The 20,370-nt window shown below is 40.9% G+C and overlaps 2 long non-coding RNA genes across 5 annotated transcripts in view; both read right to left on the bottom strand.

Annotated features, from left to right (window-relative positions):
- LOC112579728 overlaps positions 1 to 18,890 on the bottom strand; it is a 53,425-nt gene extending 34,535 nt beyond the window's left edge. Inside the window, exons 1-3 of one of the 4 annotated variants that reach the window (XR_006545431.2) lie at positions 18,537 to 18,890; positions 12,609 to 14,741; positions 6,382 to 6,603 (exon numbers count right to left, since the gene is read on the bottom strand). This is a non-coding gene — a long non-coding RNA (uncharacterized LOC112579728). Of the gene's footprint in view, positions 1 to 6,381; positions 6,604 to 12,608; positions 14,742 to 17,368; positions 18,135 to 18,536 lie in introns of those variants that run through there. The other 3 variants (XR_006545429.2, XR_003104064.3, XR_006545430.2) reach the window with 3 other exon arrangements.
- Positions 10,477 to 10,856, bottom strand: LOC123329834. Its single transcript, XR_006545432.1, has 2 exons — positions 10,783 to 10,856; positions 10,477 to 10,683 (listed from the first exon to the last, which is right to left on the bottom strand). It is a non-coding gene; the product is annotated as an uncharacterized LOC123329834 (long non-coding RNA).
- Positions 18,891 to 20,370: the final 1,480 nt, after the last annotated feature.

Raw genomic sequence — 20,370 nt, 5'->3', positions numbered from 1 at the left:
CATGACCAAAACTGAATTATCATTCACATTTTCTTTCATACAGGGTCCACACTTACATGTGTGGTCATCAACAGAAAAGCGTAGCAACAACCTTTGAGAGAATCATTAGAAGCCAGTATTCAGAAGCAGCAGAATAGGTAATGCAGTGTCAGAAAAGATGGTGTAATCAGCATGAAACATGGAATTAGAGAAGCACAGAAGCAGAAAGACCTATATTGTTTCAAGACAAAAAAAGTTTCCAAATAGCCACAGCTTTGTAATAATGGTGGTGCCGTCTTTTACCCGCAGTGGGAGATATGAAATTAGCCAGAAATGGTGCATTTGATAATAAAGAAGTCCAAAAGATGGTTCTTGATCTTGAATGGAAAGAGATGGTGCCTGGACACTACAAAAATCTTTATTTTCCCTGATTGAACAATAATCAAATACATAGTTATTTCTTCTATAACCACTAGTCTCACTCTTCATTGATAAATATACTTACATGACCCCATGACTGTGTAATATATATTTAGATTGAATTGCTTATATAGGCAGGAGTCTTGAAAATAATTTTTGCCCAGGATCACCCCACACCCTGAGTTGATCCTGCTTCCATTCACCAACCATTGATCAGAACTAATCTTGTGACCTTACTCAACTGCAAGGGAGATAAAAGTATATCCTGAGAACCCAAAATGAGAGGAGAACCATATACGATAGACAGTAGTAATCTTTGACACAGGAACTGGCAAGGATAGAGCTGACCTGGGTTTTCAAAGAATGGTCACGTTTTAGCAATTATAAGTTGCTCCCTATGGGCTTCCCTGGTGGCTCCCTGGTGGAGATGTAAAAGATGTGAGTTCAATACCTGGGTTGGGAAGATCCCCTGGAGAAGAAAATGGCAACCCACTCAGGTATTCTTATGCCTGGAGAATCCCATGAACAGAGGAAACTGGTGGGATACAGTCCATGGTGTCACAAAGGGTCAGACCCAACTAAACGACTAAACAACAGCAAGTTGCTCCATGAGTTTCCACTTCCTTCTTTATCCCACAGCTGTTCTAAAGCCTCATCAAAAGTTAAGCCCTTGCCTACACTGTGCTGCACCACAGTCTCGTGCAGTGTTGAGAGCATAAATATGACAGAAGTCAGAGTTCCCAGGACTGCAAGAAGCAATTCGCAGGCGTATCAGCTGTAGCCTTGGACAGAGTGGAGATGAGGATTCCAAAGCCAGGCAACTAAGGAGACAAAGAAATGACAGAACGGATAGAAAAAGAATTGATACAGAAATTTCTAGATAATTTCCTACAGACACTAGAGGAAAGAAGGGAACCTCTAAGAGAGGTCTGAGGTCCTGATGGGGAATAGGACTGCACTTGCCTCAAAGCATCTGAAATTCTACTCTGAATACCTGTCTCCTCTCCAGACTTTCGGTCTATGGTTCAGTTCCTCAGACTTCCCTGGTGGCTCAGACAGTAAAGCATCTGTCTACAATGTGGGAGACCCGGGTTTGAGCCCTGGCTTGGGAAGATCCCCTGGAGAAGGAAATGGCAATCCACTCCAGTACTCTTGCCTGGAAAATCCCATGGACAGAGGAGCCTGGAAGGTTAGTCTATGGGGTCGCAAAGAGTCAGACACGACTGAGCGACTTCACTTTCACTTTCAGTTCCTCAAAGCTGGATGTGACACCTAGACTCTTTCACCTTTATAAAGGTAACTCCACTAAAGTTACAGTGGGCATCATAAATGTGAAGTTATGTTATCTTCTTCTGTGACTTTTACATTTTTTGAAAGATTTTTTTAAACTAAATGATGGCCTTTGAACTTTGATCATTAGGAATTCAAACAGCTGGTAAATAAGATATTTGGGGGTGAGGAACTTCTTGGTCCCCCTCAAACCTCACATTTGTGTACTTCTTCATCAGGGTGGCACCGACTACATGCAGCCATCACAAGATGATTGGCAGCTTAGGTACTGATCCTGCCCCATAGTATCAGATCTGTTCACCTTCCTTCAGAGCCTCGTTTTAGGCTTTAACATGGGCTTACTGATACTCTAGAGACACAGAGCAACATGCCTCAGTGGCACTGAGGGCTTGGAGAAATTCAGGCCATCACAATAATTCGATGGAAAGTAACTCCTTGGATGAAAGGGAAAAAGGGGAGGGAGCAGGGGCAGGGAGCGCAAGACGGGACAGCAAAGGAACTACTGCTGATGTCACGAAGCAAGGTTCGTGGGATGAAGTTCCACGGAAGGAAAAGCGAAGCTTGCATATTCAGGAGAGATTCCTATATGTAAAAGTGAAATGTGTGTAACAAGGGAATAAAAGTTAAATGGTTGGGGGGTGAGGGGGACACGTGAAATCAATAGATAGCAATGTCTGCAACTTTAAAATTTGCTATTTAGCTTCAAGTTCAAGTCTTATGACCAGTAGAATTCAAGCATCCCTCTGGTACATAAAATCAATGAAGGGAAGAAAAAAATTCTGTTCTTTACTACAGCAAAATCAGCATGTGAAATTATCTTTGAAAAGTTTCAGGTCAGGCATAGTGTCCAAGAAGAAATGGGCTTGAGACAAACTCAGTGGAAAGACTGGTGATTGACAGAAGGTAGAATTTCAGGAGGTGAGTGAAGGCAGCAAAGCAAGTGTTCATTCATCTATTCAACATATTTATTTTTTAATAACTTTTGGGGGGAGGCTATGCTGCATCTTGGTTGTGACGCACGGGCTTCTCTAGTTGTTCCATGTGGACTCCAGAGCACACAGGCTCAGTAGTTGTGGTGCATGGGCTTAGATGCCCATGAAACATGGGATCTTAGTTCCCCAACCAGGGATCAAACCCACGTCCTCTGCATTGGAAGGTGGGTTCTTAACCACTGGACCACCAGTGAAGACTCCAACAGAATTTATTAAGTATCTGTTAGGCAGTATGCTAGATGGAAAATACATAGAAATATATAATATATAGCCTCTCTCTCAAGGAGCCTCTATGTGGAGTGGATGAGAGACTGACAGGTTAACTCTAATTATAATATAGTAGAGAAATCATGGAGAAGGCAATGGCACCCCACCCCAGTACTCTTGCCTGGAGAATCTCACTGGACAGAGGAGCCTGGTAGGCTGCAGTCTATGGGGTCGCTAAGAGTCTGACATGACTGAGCAACTTAATTTTCACTTTTCACTTTCATGCCTTGGAGAAGGAAATGGCAACCCATTCCAGTGTTCTTGCCTGGAGAATCCCAAGGACAGGGGAGACTGGTGGACTGCCATCTAGGGGATTGCACAGAGTCGGACACAACTGAAGTGACTTAGCAGCAGCAGCAGCAGCACCAGGGAAATCATAGAACATAGAGAAGTATTGATCAATCTTATATAAACAATTTCTTCTGTTCATTTTCAGAACTACAGGAGTCCTTAAGAGTTCAGAGAATGAACTGTGTACTTCAGCAAGATATATGAGATTTCTCTCCCACCACCACTCAAAATCTCTCTCTCTGCCACCAGCTACCCCATTTTATTTGATAGGATTGTGTTTGCAAAAAGTAAATGACTTAGTTAATTTATGCTCTCATCTAATTCTGCGTCTCTCATCAAGTATTAAAGTACTATCCTATAAGCAATGTTGCTGCAGAAACTTTATCAGAATACCATAGAGGAAATTGTATTCTAACAGTAGGCTGCCAAAGATAATTTACAGAAGAATAGTATTGACTGTCAATTCCTCCCAATAAAATCTGTGGACCAGTAACTTTGATAGAATCTTTAAAATGGCTCAAAATGAGAAATTAAGGCAGAGTATTGGTAGGGCTTCAAGATCTTGGTTGAGTAGTTTTATGGTGGTCTTGCAAATGGAAACTGGTTGAAATTGGTCAGAGTTTTATCATTATTGTTATTATCATCCAAATGCCTCTACCAAGATGCATTGAGGTAGGGTGTCTTGATGAGCAAGCTATTAGTCCTGTTAAGCTGTTTCAATGATTAACTTTTCTTTTTGACTTTTCTTTTTTTCATGAGCAGGCATTTCTTAAAGCCGATAACCAAGTTATTTTTACCTGGTCCCAGCACTGATTAACATAAGAACAAGAAACAACATCTAGTCCCAATATTATACAGTACAGAGACAAGAAAAATTTGATTGCAGTTCTTAGTAGTCACATAATTTCTTTTGAACATGTTCCCATTTAACAAGTAAAATTCCCAGGCTAAAAATGGATTAGAAGGACCATTATTCAAGTTAATACAACATCTATCCTGCCATTGTTAGCCACAGTGAATAATTAAAAATTAAATATAGATAAAATTAAGAAGTATAAATAAGGGGAGAGCACAAAAGTATTAACTTTTAAAAAAAGTCCAGTATATTCCAAATAATCATCTGGACACAAGATTGTGATGAGGAATAAATGCAAAAAGATCGGTAGATATCACTAATCACCAATGAAATTTCTGAAGTACAAAAATAATCATAACACTTCACTTTCTATGAACACATATTTCTTCATCCAAATGTCCTAAAATATGATTTTTATTGTCTGGCCTCAGGTTCATCACCTATAATACTTTACTCTTATAATATACATAAAGTTCTTTCAACTATACCTGCTTTTTTACACCTTTGAACACACTCTTGCTTCTGTCTGCAGTGTCTTACTCTTCTTTCCCCAGCCACCTGGATAATTTCCATTTATCTTTCAACAATGCATGTAAGTGGCACATATTTAAGAAAATGCCATGACACCGCCGGTTATGTTCAGTGGCACTCCTCTTTGACCCTAAAGTAACCCATGAGTTTCTGACTCCCTACCAGATTTCACACTGGGTTATGTTTGCTATTCAGCTTGCCTCTAACATCTACTAAGAGCTAAGGACTATGCTTCCTTCATCCTGATATTCTTCCGTGCTTCACAATATGACTTCCACTTACTTTTTTAAGCTTTTATTTTGTATTGGGGTATATGTCACCCCACTCCAGTACTCTTGCCTGGAAAATCCCATGGACGGAGAAGCCTGGTAGGCTGCAGTCCATGGGGTCGCTAGAGTTGGACATGACGGAGCTACTTCACTTTCACTTTTCACTTTCATGCATTGGAGAAGGAAATGGCAACCCACTCCAGTGTTCTTGCCTGGAGAATCCCAGGGACGGGGAGGCCTGGTGGGCTGCTGTCTCAGGGGTCGCACAGAGTCGGACACGACTGAAGTGACTTAGCAGCAGCAGCAGCATAGCCAGTTAACAATTCTGTGACAGTTCCAGGTGAACGTCAGTGGAACTCAGCCATCCATATCCATGAATCCATTCTCCCCCTAACTCCCTCCCATCCAGGCCACCACACAACATTGAGCAGAGTTCCATGTGCTATACAGTAGGTCCTTGTCAGTTATCCATTTAAAACGTATCAGTGTGTACATGGCCATCTCAAACTACACTTATTTTTATTAAACTATTTCTATTGAATGTAATTGGAGAGTTTAAACCTATATAAAAGGATATTGACCAAAATGGGTTTAAGTGAATCCTCAAATTGTAGTAAATATGCTTTGCATGTGTGCTTTATATTTTGAAAAATTTTCCAAATTATTTCTTTAAAAGATACTATGGAACTTTCTGAATTGTCATAAACCAAATGGAAAAGTATTGATTTGAGAATACTGATGTTTACTCCTTATGCCTATCATGCCTTAGCCCACAGGGCTCTTTGTCAATCCAGAACAGTCAATTCTAATTAGGGCAAATTCAGATATTCAGCCTACCCAAGCAAGGGAAATGACAATATCCAATTTGGAGGATAAATCTCTCGAGCTTCAGGAAATATTATCAAGGCTAAGCAATCAATACACTGACAGTAAAAATAAAGATACACTGAGAACCACAAACCAGACCTCGAGTAAAGGACAATTGCTAGATAAGATTGCCCAGGAAGTAATCATAAAAGATCTTGTACCAATCTCTCAGTAATATCTTAGAGAATTTAGTCCATTAGACATAGCTAGACAGCCACTTTCAGTCCTATTAATTATATATGAAATATTTTTCAATGACAACAAACATGCACCTATAATTATGAAACAACACACATCCTCAGGTTTAGTGGTGTTAGATTTTATCTTTAAAAGCTCTGTAAAGTCTCTGTGTGTGCCATGTGTGTGCTCAGTAATGTCCAACTCTTCATGATCCCGTTGACTGTAGTCTGCCAGGCTCCTCTGTCTGTGGAATTTTTCCAGGCAAGAATACTGGAGTGGGTTGGCATTTCCTACTCCAGGGCATCTTCCTGACCCAGGGATTGAACCCACATCTCCTGTGTCTCCTGCATTGGCAGGTGGATTCTTTACCACTAGTGCCACCTGGGATGCCCTGTAAGGTCTAATGAGGGTGAATACTTTATAGCCACAGATAACTTACCTGTCTTCACTTTCCTTGGCCCTAGTCAGCTCTGGGCCTTAGTGCCTTTCATCCATAGGCTCACTTTTGTCTGATTCAGCAAGAAGACATGAGCAGAGAAAGAAATAACATCTGAAATCTGGCATGAGTCCAGGTGTGGGAGATCGGGCTCTGTCCTCACTGGCCACATGCCCAGTCCATTGCCAATCTTCCACCTCAGATCCTGAGTAGTAGCCCTGTTTTCTATAGAAACAAGAGTCTTTCCTGGAACCCCAGCCCACTTGCAGGAGTTGTTACAATTCATGGGCCTTGAGAATACTCGATCACCAGGAGTGTTCTTTTGGATGCTATCTACACACTGAAGGTTCACCTAAAACTTCATTCCATGAAACATCATTGGATATTGTTTTAGGTAGCTTGGGCTGCTATAGCAGAATGCCACAGACTGGATTCCTTAAACAACAAAAATGTATGTCGCACAGTGGAGGCTGGAAAGCTCAAGATGAGGGTAATAACCTTTTAGGTTTCCAGTAAGAGCTCTCTTCCTGACTTGTTGATGGCCACCTTCTCAGTGCATCCTCCATGGAAGAGAGAAAGAGTGAAAACAGACTCTTTGGTGTTTCCTCTAACAAAGACACTGATCCTTTGGATCATTACCCCATCCTTATGACTTCATTGTATAAGTCATCAGTTCAGTTCAGTTGCTCAGTCATGTCTGACTCTTTGTGACCCCATGGACTTACACAGCCCATGGAATTCTCCAGGCCAGATTACTGGAGCGAGTAGCCTTTCCCTTCTCCAGAGGATCTTCCCAACACAGGGATTGAACCCAGGTATTATAGGTGGATTCTTTACCAGCTGAGCAACAAGGGAAGACCTTGTAAGTCATAAGGTAACCTTAATTACCTCCTCATAGGCCTTATCCCCAAACCCAGTTACATTGGGGATTAGGACTTTAGTATATGAATTGAGAGCAGCAGGGCATAATTCAGCCTGTAGAAGATATAAACACTAATCTAAATCTAAATTAAGCCTAGTTATCTAAGTACAAGCAACAACAATAACAAAGCAACAATGTCTACTATTTATTAAAGGCTTACTTTTACAAAACTATTTCTAATTTTTAGGATAATATTACTTTTCCCTACTTTGCAGCAGAGGGAGTCGAAGGCTTGAGGTGTAAAAGCCCTAATCAAGGCCATACCACTACAAAAGGACAGAGTTGGAATTCAAACCCATATCTGTAGGAATTCAAAGTCTCAATGTAATGTGTCTACCATGACTTCTTAGGTAGAAACTATAATTCAGATCACTGATCAAGCTTCAGTCCCAGTGTCTTCCCTGAACTGTGATTAGTAGTTTGCCTCATAGGCACACCTGAGTTTTGATAATTACGGAGATGATAGCAAGTCAATCAAAATGTCTATTCAATACCTAAGATCATGCACTTGGTAGAGCACTAGATTACTTCTTAAATATCTACACATGCCTGAAAAGATTAATTTAGAACCACCAGATTCAGATGGTGCTTTGGTTACTGTAATCAAATTTTGCAGCGATCTGCCTCTTTGATTCATGCTCTTCTTATTTAAAATTCTGCATTGCTCTTTATGATATACCAGCTGTTAAACTGCCATCACATCCATCTTCCTCTATTCTTTGGCTTCCCAGCACAGCATCCATTTATTCTTTAATTCAAAATACATGATTGAAACTTGAACAACACAGGTTTGAACTGTGCAGGTCCACTTATACAAGGACTTTATCCAACAGTGAATTCTACAGTACTTCATGAAATGGGGTTGGTTAAATCTGGGTTGCAGAACCATGGATACTGAGGAACCACAGATATAAAGGGCCAACTGAAAGTTACATGTGGCCTTCCCAGGTGGCTCCAGTGGTAAACACTGTGCCTACCAATGCAGGAGATGTAAGAGATATGAGTTCAATCCCTGGGTCAGGAAGATCCCCTGGATGGAGGGTATGGCAACCCACTCCAGTATTCCTGCCTGGAGAATCCCATGGACAGAGGAGCCTGGTGGGCTACAACCCATAGGGTCACAGAATTGGATCTGAAGTGACTTAGCACACACACACACAGGTAAGTTATATGTAAATTTTTGAGTGCATGGAGGACCAGCACCCCTAACCCCCAAACCCCCACATGTTGTTCAAGTCTCACCTGTACTTACTGAGCCCCTACTAGCTGTCAGGCATGTGGGATACATGAGAGAACACAACAGATAGTATCCCTGCCATGATGCTAATATGCTAGCATATGGGAACAGAAACTAGTAGCCATACTAAATAAGCAAAATATATAATGTGTAGAAATTATAACACAGCCTATGGAAAAAGAAAGGGCAGCACAAGGTAAGGGAGATCAAGAGCATGAGAGGAGAGGGTCATGGTAAACCTCTCTGAGAAGGAGGCATGGTCAAAGATATAAGGAGATGGCGCATATCTGAGGAAGAGCATTTCAGACACAGCAAACAGTACTGTAAAAACTTTGAGTGAAAGCAGGTCTAGGAATGATTGAGGAAGAGCAAAGAGACCAGCATGGCAGGAGCCCAGTGAGCAGGAGAAAAGTCAGAGAGTTAATGGGGCACCAGATAATGAAGGGCCTCTGGCCATTGTAAGGGTTTTCATTTTTTACACTGAATAAATCAGAAACTGATTGCAGGATTCTGAAAGGAGGAACAATCATGACCAAACTCATATTTTTAAAGGATAATCGTCATCCTGGCTTTTATATAAAGGACTGATTTTAGGGAGCAAGAATAAAAGCAAGGAGGCCAGTTAGGAGGTCTTTGCAATTATGTCGGGCAGGCGGGTTGTGGGGAGCATGGTGATGGTGGTGGTGGTGGTGATGGGGGGAGAAGTGGTTAGATTCTGGGCATATTTTAAAAGAAAGAGGTGCCTCATCACATGGATCCAGGTCTGCCAGTTCTTGAGCCAAAGGACAAGAAGCATGTCAACAGACTTTGACCTCAATGCAGGACTTCCCAGGTGGTGCTAGTTTGTAAAGAACCCACTTGCAAATGCAAGAGATGTTAAGAGACACGGGTTCGATCCCTGGGTGGGGAAGATTCCCTGTAAGAGAGCACAGTAACACACTCCAGTATTCTTGCCTGGAGAATCCCATGAACAAAGGAGCCTGGCAGGCTATAGTCCATAGGGTCTCAAAGAGTCAGACACGACTGAAGGGACCTAGCACACATGCAGGAGGTGGGGTATGTAACATAGAGTCTAACATAGTAAGCACTTATTGCTCACCAGTCACACTAAGAGTCCACCTAGTAAGATAGAAAACTAAAGCACAGAAACATTAAACGATTTTAGTTAGTAAGCAGAAGAACTAGGATTTGAATCCAGAACAACTTGAACTGGAACCCTCACACGTCACTTCTCATATGGCCTTGCTGGTTAAGGTACACTTATAGACTTGAGATCTGGTGACTCAGGAACAAATACCTGGAGCTGATGCACCAAAGGTGGATCACAGTAACCTCTAAACTGCAGCGGTCCCTAACTCACCACCAAGGCAGCAAATCCATAACAAAGCAGTGACAACTAAAGAACTTGATTCTGAAATGAATGAATCTCTTGGCACAAGGTGATTCTGTATGGGATGATAGCTAAGTAGAAATATGGCTGCTGCTGCTGCTAAGTCACTTCAGTCGTGTCCAACTCTGTGCGACCCCATAGACGGCAGCCCACCAGGTTCCTCCATCCCTGGGATTCTCCAGGCAAGAACACTGGAGTGGGTTGCCATGTCCTTCTCCAATGCATGAAAGTGAAAAGTGAAAGTGAAGTTGCTCAGTCGTGTCTGACTCTTGGAGACCGCATGAACCGCCGCCTACCAGGCTCCTCCGTCCCTGGGATTCTCCAGGCAAGAGTACTGGAATGGGTTGCCATTTCCTTCTCCAAGAAAGATGGCAGTTTTACATATTAATCCTACTTCTTCAGCAGTATATACATTGTGATTTAACACTTCTGTAATGATTGGGGACAACATCATAAAACTTCACTAGAGCACTGGGTTCCAGAAAGCAGAACTGCTTATGCCATCTGGCTTTGGGGAAGGTTTGGGTATGATTCTTTGTTAAAAGAATATTTTGAAGTTTGAAATGAGAAAAAGAGACTAAGTGGCTGGAAGAATATGAGCAGTGTTTTTGCAGCATAGCCTCAGGAGAGATAAAGTGAATTGATTCAGAGTATAGTTAGGCTTCTGGGACTGCATTTCTGCTTCTGAGAAGGAGGAAACAAAGATGAAAGAGAAGAGGCTGACATGGGTGCTGCTCTCCTATGACTGGCATTTTCCTGTAAGGGAACAAATCCAAATGTGAGGTCAGAAAAACTGAAGTGAGCACCCTACCCTGCTCCAAGCTAAGGCATGTGCTTATAGATTCCCAAGCTCACTTTTCATAAACATCCAGAATTCTTCATGCCCTCAATGCTTTTAAGTCTTCCAAGTAATCTCTTATTTTGAACTAGAAGTCATATTTTTAAATGAATTTTTTAAATATAATCATAGTGCACTTCACTGCTGTAATAGGTAGAATTTGGGATAGTTCCCAAAATATTCCCATCCCTCTCCTTGTATGCAGACTTTCTCCCAGTGACTCAATCAGATACTCATCTGGTGCTGCTGTTGAGAAGTATGCTGCTGCTGCTGCTGCTGCTGCTAAGTCACTTCAGTCGTGTCTGACTCTGTGCGACCCCATTGACGGCAGCCCACCAGGCTCCACCTTCCTTGGGATTCTCCAGGCAAGAACACTGGAGTGGGTTGCCATTTCCTTCTCCAATGCATGAAAGGGAAAAGTGAAAGGGAAGTCGCTGAGTCCTGTCTGACTCTTCGCGACCCCATGGACTGCAGCCCACCAGGCTTCTCCGTCCATGGGTCTTTCCAGGCAAGAGTACTGGAGTGGGGTGCCATTGCCTTCTCCGGTTGAGAAGTATACAGGGATAATAAAAGTCCCAAATCTGCTGACCTTAAGACAGGTAAATATCTTCAATGGGCCTTCAGTAGGCCTGACCTAATTAGTTGAGGCTGTAAAAGGAATTTGTCTCCTCCTGGTGAAAGAGGTTCAAAGATGGGGTAGGCTGGGGGTTTGGTGCAACAGAATTTCTTTGTTTCTCATTTTGAAGATGGGGGAAGCCAAATGGCAAGGAATGCAGGTGGTTTCTAGGAGCTGAGAGCAGTCTTCAGCTGACAGCCAGTAAGAAAACAGGAAAAAAGTCCTATAACCACAAAGAACCAAAGTCTTCCAACAACCTGAGATCATCCCCAGGTCCTCCAAAAGTAACCCAGTCTGGCCGGAACTCTGATTTCAACCAGTGAGACCCAGAGCACAGGCCACCTCCATGCCATGCCAGACTTTCTACACACAGAACTGTGAATTGCTAAACAGGGATTGCTTTCCTCTGCTGAGCTTATGGTAATCTGTTACAGAGATAAAAAACTAATACAATTGCTAAAGGTACATTTTAGAAAATAAATCACTAGTAGAACTATTTAAGATGTGATTAATTCATTGGGAAAACACCTTTCTTCACAAGGATACTTTGCTTCATCTTCATCATCTATCAGAAGTTAGTATTTCCTATTTTGGCATTTCTTAAAGCAAGCTATGTCTTACCTATGTGGTTGCTAAGTGCGAATCATAAGAGCTAAGTTTTATTATGAAATTTAGTCAGAATCAACTAGCAAAGAAAACAATTCTAAAAATGATTTCAGTAAATATGTTACAATTTAATTAATATGAAACCATCTGTGAATAAATTAGTCTACCCCTCAGTAGTTTCTGATAGATCTCATTATTCAAAATATCTCCCATTTTTCTTACTTGCTGATGAAGTTTATGCCACTTAAACTTTAAAAAGTAATTATTAAATCATATTATCAACAATATCTACTTTTCTACATATAATTCATATATATATTTAAACATTTTTAAAGCCTCTGCAGAACTCGAAGGAAAAAAGCTATATTAAAATATAACACCATAGTTTTTAAATGTAAAGAAATTCTAATGTGTGTTTTGAGAATTTTAATCAGAATACAGGCTTTTCAAAATTCAAAACATTTCAACTTTAAAATGTTGATTTTCATAGAATAACTAGAACAATGTATATATACTAAAAATATTATTTAATATACCCCCAAAATCCTATCCTTTCATATTTAATACAAAATATTATTATAATAATACTCATATAAATAAAGCCTATATGTTCCCTCATACCTATTGTTTCACAGGTAGCAGCAAAAACAGAAGTATTCAACTGTGACCTAGCGCTTCAGGGAGAGACAACTGCTGTTGCCAAGAGACTGACACATCCAAGGCAGAATCTGGATTCTGGAATCGTGACTCAGTAAGATTTCTGGCACTTGCTGGATGTTAAAGGAATTTAATTGCCAGGGAAAACACAAACTTGACCAAGAAGGCCCTGTGATGGCTCAACTCCTAAAGCAATTCCCAGTCTTTATAAACTTGCCAGGAAAGTATTCAGCTAAAGCAGTAAAGCCCTAATGAAATTAGGCAGACTATTGACTACACCTGACAGAATTTCACTTAAGCAATAAAAAGGTATTTGGGGGTCACTTCAGCTAAGAAGTCCAGAAGTTATACTGCCCTGAGGCACAGCTACATGAAGTGCACAAATACTGTGTCCCTCAAACTCTCCTCATGGAGCAGGCATGAGCATCCCCAGCACCCCAAGACTGGCAAAGTACCAGTCCTACAGCTCCTATTGTATGAGAACATCTGCAAATCCCCTGAAGAGGTTCTGAGAAGGAGTCTTGACAGCCCTGGTTTGGGGGCATATGCCCATCTCTATAGCTGGGAGAAGAAAGGAATAGGGGTATGGTAGGCTAAGATTGTTACCAAGCCAAACTTGGGGACACTCTCTCATACACAATAAAGTCAATCTACTGATCGCAGGTTGTGGTGAAGCAAACCACAACCTTTATTGCAGGAACCAAGCAAGGAGTACAGGTGGCAAATATTTAAAAGACCCTTAACTCCTTGATGGATTTCAGGAAAATGTTTTTAAAGGCAAGCTGACAGAGACAGTTGCAAGGTGCATGATCAGCTTGTGCACAATTCTCTGATTGGTTGAGGGTGAGGTAACAAGCTGCTTTCACAGGGGTTAACATCATCAATCCTTAGACTCTAGCCAGTCTAGGGTTTACATGCTCATGGTCATCATGAAGTTACCTGCTTCCATCTGGTGGACGTTTTAGTACCTGCAGAACAATTCAGGGATGTGCATCAAACACCATTATCTATGTCCTTCTCTGAGGAATTAAAGATTCTGTGACTGCCATGTGGCTGATTTACTGTTTAAATGGTTACTGAATCTCCTGGCCCAACTGCTGTTTTCTTTGTTATTACACATTCACATTCTTTCAATTGTTCATTCTTGAGCCAGCCTTTTGTGACTCAGGGGAGGCCTGGGAGACTAAAGCTTTCTACAAACAAGAGGCAGGTAGAGGACATGGAGGTGGGGGATGTCTGTCTCAGAAAACCCCATAGAGTCCTGCTTGGTTGCAAGGTGTGCAGTTATAATCAAAATACATTCATTTCCTTTAGAGAGGTCAGGTTCTGTGATCAGAAGAGGACTGTATGCCAGAAGATACAATATAAAAGACCCAAAGGAGTCTTTATACTTCAGAAGGGGAATACTCATCTATACCAGACTCAAGGATAGTCATTGATGATGGTGGACCAGGGAGATACTCCTGGCAAGGAGAACCTGTAAAAAAAAAAAAAATTAGTCTGTCACCTGGAGGAAATCAGTCTGCTAGCAGAGCAGGGAGACCCTTTAGATATCTATCTAGCAAATGTCATACGTATAACAGTACAGAAACTTCACTGCATTCATTTCCTTCTATGAAATAGGAATTTTTATTATAATTAAAGGTGGGTGAGGACAAATTCTAGTGTCATGTGTAAAAATATAATGAGCTGGATTTACTGGAAAAACACAGATATCAAGAATTAGAATTCAGAGGCATAGAATCTGCTTTTTCTCATCATCACAAAGAGGAGTCTGAAAAAATAATCACATCATACTCCTTGACACCACAAGCTCCTTGTCTGCAGGAGAGGGATTGCTACTGAGTCCAGACTCATTCTGGTCAATGCACAATCAGGAGATGAGGTGTTGGGGCAAGGAATAACAACTTTATTCAGAAAGCCAGGAGTCTGAGAAGATGGTGGACTGTGTCCTAGAGAATCATCTTATCAAAGTAGAATTCAGACTTCTTTTATACTTAATAGAGAAGGGGTGTATTTGGCTGTGCACACTCCTTGGGCCAGAATCCTTTGTTCTTGAAGCTCTCCATGTAGGTCATGTCACAATGTTCCTGTAAACTTCAAACAAGACAAATGTTATTCTCTATTCTGCATTTTTTTTATTTCTATTTGAAAGGAGAAGTGTTACAACCTTAAAGATCAGAGGCTTGAAATGAGCTACTCTGTATATTTTAGGCTACAGGCAATTCTTAAAGCAAAAGCAATAGAATACAAAGGTTAAAGTAAAAGAAATAGCTGTAATACGAAGTCAGACTTATTCTTTCCTATTGCAGGATCCTGACTTTTGACTCTCTTAAAATGCAATCATGATAAGGTTGGGATAAGCATTATAAATTGAAAGGATTTAGGCACCAACAAGTCTGAGTAGAAATGCCAGTGCAGTTGGGAATTGTCTGAGAATGCCAGCTGCTATCACTTTATTACTTGTAAGTAGTAGCTGCTGTGACTGCTGGAAAAAGCCCTCTATTCCTGTGGGTCCAGACACAGCCACTCCTTCTAAAAGAGAAGGAGTGAGCCTCTGTACCTAAGCTGCTGGACAACTTCCCATTTCTCTTCCAATATATATTAAGTTTGTCATTTAGCCACAACTGCAGGGTCAAGAATAGCCCATTCAAACTTGACCTGGTGTAATAAACACTACCCAAAGATGCTGGACTTGGAACATAATAGAGAAATTGGTTGGGTCATCTCCTTTTAGAGAGGGTTTAGGTGTGGGATTTTGCTATTGTTCTTGGTCTTAAATGTGGTAAAATTTATAATGTGATTTGGAATGTTTCTAGAACTGGGAAAGTGGAATGAAGTCTTGGTGTAGGAGTCAGTACCTATGGTTTGCTAGGCAGTCCAGGCATGGCAAGGTGTAAACAATGTCAGCTATTGTTTTTGGCTAACCCATGGGGTCCCAGTGGGTTTTTCCTCATCCTTCTTCACCTGGCAAGAGGCCCAAGGAAGCCTACCTATTCATTTCCCTCCTTTCTATAGATACATTGTTTGAGTTATTTAGAAGCTGATGTGTAGCCTAAATAGCCCCAGGCAGAATCATTCCCTGGAATCAACTGTAAAATGCACCTTGCTACATCCTTCCCTGCTCAGAAATTTATAGTGACTTCCCATTATAATTAAAGTCATATCCCTTACCATGGCCTATGAGAACTTCATGATCTACCTTCTATTTCCTTATCAATTTCCTCATCACTTGCCATCCTATGATCTTGCCAACACTCTTCAGCCATACGAGGTATCTCTTAATTCCTACAACATGTTAAGTTCCTTCCCATCTCAAGGGTGTTTTCTTTGCCTCACATTCCCTTAGATTCTTCTTGTGTTGATTCTTATAATTTTAAACTTATGGAAAAGTTACAAGAATAGAAAAATGAATACTTGTATACTAATTGTCCAGATTCCTCAATTGCCCCATTTGCTTTTTTATTCTTCCTATACATTTTTGTACGGTCTTGGCATTTATTTGAACCATAAGAGCTTAAGTTGGAGACATTATGCCCCCTACTCCTAAATACTTTTATGTGCCTTTACCAAAAATAAGGACATTCTCTTTCAGAACTAGAATGTAATTAACAAAAATCAAGAAACTTAACAGGAATACAAAGCTATTATCTTATCCACTTTGAGTGTTAAAATTTCATCAGTTGTCCCAATGATAGCCTGTATCGCAATTTTTGCTTTTCAGTCCACTATCTCATATAAATGCTTCATGTCACATCTCTTTACTCCTTTTTATCTGGAAATGTTCTCAGGCTTTATCTTTCTTACTCATTCATACATTAAACATATGGGAAATATCTTTTATACCTATCAAATATAGGCATAAATGTTTCTAACATCATGTGACTTCAGACTCTTTGAACTTAAATATTTTCTTCTAAAGACTGTTCTTCATAGGAATTGTTATATAAATGTTTATCAAGTCCAAGCTTGTATACCTCACTGTATGACAGTCCAATAAGTCAAGAACTGAGTTGTTGGGATGGGATAGAGCAACTTTATTTGGAAAGCCAGCAAACCAAGAATATGGTGGAATATGGTGCCCTGAAGAACCATCTTTCTCAGGTTTTGGATGCTAGTTTCTTTTATAGAACAAAGACAGGGAACTGAGGAGATAAAGTGAAAAAGGAAGTAAGTTGTTGTACAAGTTTCCTGGTTCCAGCCAGACTTCTGAAGGGATGTGTTAATTTCTTATTTCCTGTAGCCATTCACAGATGCACCTAGTCAGGATGGTTCCTGTGAGCTAAACAAAGATGCACCATTATGTACACCTTATATAGACAACATCTCTTTATAGTGATTAACTTGTAGTAAAAGCAGTTAGAATACAAAACTTAAAGAAACAGATCCAATATGGAGTCAGATTTGTTCCTCTCTGTTTCATAGCCTGTAATGTTAAGATCATAATAGCCCTTACTTGCATAGTAGCAAGATCTCAGGTTCCTTCTCCTTGAAATACCCTATAACTAGGAAGCACAGTATTTGCAGATTCCTGTCAATGCCTGACTTTTGCTCTTGCATAACTCTGTACTGCAATTACCCTTCTAACCATGGCCTCCCTGGACTCAGGACTCTGCTGCCAGCAATTAGGTAACAACCAAATCATCTCTGAGTTGCTGCTGAAACTATACTCCATACAATTAACAAGAGATAGTAAGCAACAGACATTCTTGAACTTGTCTTACAGGTGAGCAGATAAGGGAACAGCTTGTTAAAACTCCCTTGCTTGTAAATTGCCTTCCCAGTTTCACGCAGACCAGTTGTTTTACAGGAACTTGGAGTCAGCTTCTGTCCAGTGTGGGGGCTTCTCTGATGGCTCAGACAGTAAAGAATCTACCTGCAATGCAGGAGACCCAGATTCAACCCCTAAGTCAGGAAGATCCTCTGGAGAAGAAAATGGCAACACAATCCAGTATTCTTGCCTGGAATTCCATGGACAGAGGAGCCTGGTGGGCTACTTTCACACTTTCACTTCTGCCCAGTGTGAGCCAGCTACAGCCAGTTGGGACCACCAACACTAAACCTGGGCCTCACAGATGTCTGATGAATGGCCTGTTGATGTCAGAGGACTGGAAAACTCTGCCCTCAGTTCACCTCCATTGTGAATATACAGAAACTTGTCATCCAGAAGCACCTTCTCAAAATATCAATTACTTCACCTCTTCCCTGCCTCCAAGAACCTTTCCCCAAGCCTAAGACCATCTTGCTTACCCCATACATAACCCAACCACCCTAACTTCAGGGAAGCAGATTTGATAATTGTACTCCCATATCCTTGACTGGCTGCCATATGAGTAAACTCTTTCTAAGCCTCAGGATCTCAGCGTTTGGTTTGCTGCATGTTGGCAAACGCACGTGGTTTGGTAACACTGGGCTGCTCCCTCTTCCACACTAGTCTCTAAAAGAGCAGTTCTCAAACTGAAGTGAAAGTGTCAGTTGCTCAATCATGTCTGACTCTTTGTGACTCCGTGGACTGTAGCCTGCCGGTCTCCTCTCTGTCCATGGGATTCCCTTCTCCAGGGGATCTTCTTGACCCAGGGATCGAACCTGGGTCTCCTGCATTACAGTCAAACTCTTTACCATCTGAGCCACCAGGCTTCCCTTGCCAGTTCTCAAATTTGCACATTAGAATCAGCTGGGCTACTCTTAAAAATTCTGGTGCTCCAGGCTAATTAAATCAGATTTTTTCTGGAAGAGAGATTCAAGTAGAATGACTGCTGTCTCAAATCCTTTCTAAACATGGATACAGGTATGATTAATTATCTTTATCAGAACCTAAGCCAGTTTCTGCATCTGAGCTTTATGGAATAAGTAAAGGGAATTTACAACATGTAAAATAAAAAATCACCTTACCTTTGGCTACTTTATATGAATCCAGGCATCCTGTATCATTCTCATGAGGCTTTTGCAGGGAACCTCCAGGTGTAGCTACTAGGCTGATTCCTTGTGGCAAAGAAAACTTCCAACCACCACTGGAAGTGTCTACAAGAATATCTAGACTAGATTCAAGAGAAGTCACAGAAGGAGATCCTTCTGTAACCAATCCAGAAGACTACCTCCTCATCCTCATTTCCTATTCCAGAGAATTTGTAATAGGAAAATCCACCTCCTTCAACACAAAATCTGCTTGGTACCCATAGCAGTGGACCCAGCCTTGACCCCATGGGCAGTCTCACTAGATTGAGCATCTACAAACTAGTTTGGTTCTGTTTTATGGTCTTTCCCTGCCAGCATTCATCCCTGCAGTATTTTTGGCCTAAATTTCTAAAATACTGCTCAAACATAATCAAACATACAAATATCAAGCATACAAATAAACAAATGAATACATAAAAATAAACACATGTACACCCACATTTGCCCACATTTTCACACACAGTGAAGGCACATTGCAAATTAAATTTTTCATTTACACAAGAATTGTCTCTCAAAAAAAAAAAAAAAAACAAACCAAGAGTTCTTCCTGCAATATAAAAACAATGTTTCACAAGCTGGAATCAAGATTGCTGGGAGAAATATCAATAACCTCAGATACGCAAATGACACCACCCTTATGGCAGAAAGTGAAGAAGAACTAAAGAGCCTCTTGATGAAAGTGAAAGAGGAGAGTGAAAAAGCTGGTTTAAAGCTCAACATTTAGAAAACTAAGATCATGGCATCTGGTCCCATCACTTCATGGCAAATAGATGGGGAAGCAGTGAAAATAGTGGCTGACTTTATTTTCTTGGGCTCCAAAATCACTGCAGATGGTGACTGCAGCCATGAAATTAAAAGACGCTTACTCCTTGGAAGGAAAGTTATGACCAACCTAGATAGCATATTCAAAAGCAGAGACATTACTTTGCCAACAAAGGTCCATTGCCGGGGTCCAGTCCTGGCTGATCCAGGGTATTCGAAGGAGAGATGGCGTAGGCGACCTATTTATTTATTTATTTATCAAAGATATAAAGAGTAATAGAATGAGGACAGCTCAGTAGGAAAATTCATTGGAGAAAAGAAGCTGAGTAGCTTGGTTTACGCGGAAAATCAGTATAACCTGTGACACCAGTTTAGCTCTGACCACGGAGGCCACAGGCACCCTCTCGAAAGCGGAAGGTGCCCCACCTTAGACACCTTCTCGAGTGGGTCTTAGAAGCGCAGCCAAATAAATGGTCGCAGAGGATATCCGCACTCCAGATGGAGACTCAGCTGGAAGTTAAGGGGAAGAATGACATGGGGAGACCAAGCTTTGGTGAGCAAGGCCCGTAGCTTTATTTTCAACAGGGGTTTTTAAGTTACACATAGAGGATAATAGGGGATGCAAAGTCAGCAGTCTTTGATCCTTATCAAAAACCAGGGTTTCTTTCCTGCAAATTTATCGTATACAAATGATTTAGGTGATTTACATCATCTTCTGGCCAGAAGGCCTATTAACATTCTATGACTCTTGACAAAGACTTATCAACAAAGACTTATTTTCTCTAAGAGTAATTATTTTAAGGTTTGGCGCCATCTTCCGAAGATAAAATTACATTCCTATAGGGTGGATGTGTAATGGGTTTACAACAAAGGAAAGAATTTATTACCTTAAGGATCTAAAGTTACTAACACCAAGGCCACTACTTATTTTTTCTACATACCAACTATATTAATTAATACACATTCAAGGATACAATACAGGGGATGTGAAAACTTGGCAACAAGCATT

This window comes from Bubalus bubalis, chromosome 16 (genome assembly GCF_019923935.1).
Source record: "Bubalus bubalis isolate 160015118507 breed Murrah chromosome 16, NDDB_SH_1, whole genome shotgun sequence".
In the NCBI taxonomy this organism is placed as follows: Eukaryota; Metazoa; Chordata; class Mammalia; order Artiodactyla; family Bovidae; genus Bubalus; species Bubalus bubalis.
This window is presented reverse-complemented; position numbering and strand designations above follow the sequence as displayed.